This window comes from Pygocentrus nattereri, chromosome 7 (assembly GCF_015220715.1).
Source record: "Pygocentrus nattereri isolate fPygNat1 chromosome 7, fPygNat1.pri, whole genome shotgun sequence".
NCBI lineage: Eukaryota > Metazoa > Chordata > Actinopteri > Characiformes > Serrasalmidae > Pygocentrus > Pygocentrus nattereri.
In genome coordinates, this window is record NC_051217.1 from 15,980,032 (window position 1) to 15,982,873 (window position 2,842).

A 2,842-nucleotide genomic window follows, 5' to 3' on the forward strand; every position below is an offset into this window, starting at 1 on the left:
CTTGCTAGTGGGCGCAATTCCCAATTACTAAATGAATTGGGTAATTAAGAACTTGATAAAATCCAGAAAAAATAGTATTTTACATTGCCGAATGTGAGAAGAGCTTTTTTTTTGAGATTGCATTATTAAAAAATACAACCAAGAAAAAAACACCCCTCAATCCTCTAAGCCCATATGTCAAAAGAATGATTCATTCAGTGAAATGATGCCTCAAGTAAAAGTACTTCACCAAGAAATCTCAAGCCAAATCACAAAACTAGCAGATCAAAAATCTACTGAAATACTAAGTAACTTATTCCATCTTCTTAATCCTGGTCCTGATGTACCACTGCCCTGCATATGTTTTTTTCTACCCCAACAATTTTCTTCCAACTACTAAACTAATTATCAAGCTCTTCCTGATGGGAAGTATGTTTGGTAGGCTAAGAAAATACAACCACACGTAGGGCTGGTACTTCAGAACCAGGACTGAGAACCACTGTCTTTGTACATCCAACCTCCATCGGCATAACAAATAAGAAGTGAAGTTTGCTAGCATTCATCTCTTTTTAATGCATTGTTAGTCTAAATACCAATACTGTGGTCTCAAAGTCTGAGAGCACTAATAAAAATTCTTCTATTTTGCATTATTTTCTAATTCAATATGTTTTTCATTACAAATTATATTGTCAGCAAACAACTTGAGTGGAAAGTAGAATCTGTGAAATGTTTTCATGAATTTTTTCAGTATTTGGTACATTCCTCTCATTCTTTAATGACAGCAAGCACTCGAGCTCGAATGGTTTGTGCAAAAGCCTCTGATGGGCAAATCAAATGCACCAAAGAGTCATGGACATCTGAACATGAGCTTCAAAGGAAGAGATAAGACCACAAAAAAAATATACGGTTGCAAAAAAATAACATGGTTGCAAATTGGCTTTAATTTGAATCTTGAATATTTCTTCATTTTACTTGTCATCACTTTTCTAAAACCTTCTGTTGTTCATTTCCATGTTTAAATGAATGTGGTCTCAGACTTTCAGACTCACTGTGTCTGCATGTGAAAAGGTGTGGGAAGTATAAGTGGAGTTGAGCAAGGTAAAGCTATTTGAGTATTTTGTGTGGAATTTATCGGGAGAAGCAGGATAAAATCTAAATGTATTCATCTCATTTTGACTTCCTCCTGGAGAACATTCTCCACACATACCTCACGATGGCAAGAATTGCAAAAGCAGACAGTAAGATATCATTACATCAACGCTGTGGCAGGCGTACCAAAGCATTGTACAGGCATCTGATCGCAGATGAGCTGCACATTCGTGCCTGATACTCAATCCAGAAGAGGGCACTATCCATCGTTTGCAGTGGATTGTCTCTATGAAGCTTAGAGAGCCTTTGCATGTTCTATTTATAGGCTGGGTTGTGAAGAACATCATGTGAACTCTTAACATTCCTGTTTATTACATGTAGGGAGAGCAGTTTTGCACCTCCACTGTCCTTTAGACAAAGCAGATTGTCATATTGGTCATATTGGTTCCCCCATGTGCCATAAAAGCTCTCGTCCTGGGGTGTTCTAGAAGTTTATTATGTGGCATCCAGTCCACCAACAATGTGTTGTTGCCTAGAGTCAATGGTCTTTCTACTTTGTATCTCCAGGTCACTTTTTGAGGGAGCTAAGCTCTTTCTTTTTCTTTTTTTCCCTTTTTTTGAAGCTCTTCTGCAATATCATTTGGCAGTTCAGCAACAAAATTTCCCAAAGACATGATGATAACTCCATGCTCACCAGAACTTTGCACAAAGTCCTCCAGCTCTTGTGGAAGGGGTTTAGCTGGTTGACACGAAATTGGCGATGTAAACAATGCTTGGCTTTGTTGGACGTGTGAATTTGAAAACGTAATCCACTGTCTTGAGCCAAATATCTGCAACCTGGATGAACATATTAAAGTCAATGATGTGGGCCACAATACTTGTCACAAACAACCTGGTATGCTGGCTTAATAAAGAAACAGCAGAAAAAGACATTTTTGACCCACTGAATGAATGTCATTGTATCCGGAAGTCCTGATCCAGTCCTAATTGAAATGTAGGATAAGGGCGATGGTGCAATTGCAGGATGCCCCTCTCCACTCTTAACCCATCTTACATTTAAGACCACAGGCTTCAGATAATGAGCTAGCAAAACAACTGTACCCCATGCAGGGTCTGTGAGCACCAGGTCATACTGTTTCTCTTTCAGCATCTTCATCAAGTCTTCATCCTCAAACATGGTTGTTGTCTTGTTAGAGACAAAGTTTACTACCTTCTTTCAAACGTTCAAGGTCTGCAGTCGTCTGTTGATGAAATTTAATGTTGAGTTGTGCCCCTCTCTAAATCATATATAATCCAAAGTCTTTCATGAACTATTCGTCAAAACATTCAGTCAAGGTACTGTTGTAGAACTGTAATAGGGAGAGTCTTCTTTGATGTACCAGCTCTTACTTGTCAGTTGTATGTTCACTTTTGTGTAGTGCTTAGAAAAGTATGCCCATGTTCACCCAATGGCTACCATCCAGTGGGTCCACCAGTGTTTTACCACCCTGGCAAGCAGGCCCTGAGGTAACCAAGAGTGTTATGAAGACAAGGTATCTGATATAATTTGTATGTAAGGACACAGTCATTTTTAAGCCCTAAAAAAGGGAAAGAGACAGATTCAGAACATCACATGCACTTATTAATTTCATCTAAATGTTTTTGCTTTTTACCATGGCCACCAATTCATGAGCCAAATTCTACCAAATTAGGTCAATCTATGTTTCCATAGTCTTTTAGTGACAAAATGGAATGTTCAATCGATTATTTTAATATATCTAAACATAAATAAAGC

The 2,842-nt window shown here is 38.2% G+C and overlaps 1 pseudogene; it reads right to left on the minus strand.

Moving 5' to 3' along the window:
* Nucleotides 1-1,146: 1,146 nt before the first annotated feature.
* LOC108429664 lies at nucleotides 1,147-2,245 on the minus strand (annotated as a pseudogene).
* Nucleotides 2,246-2,842: the final 597 nt, after the last annotated feature.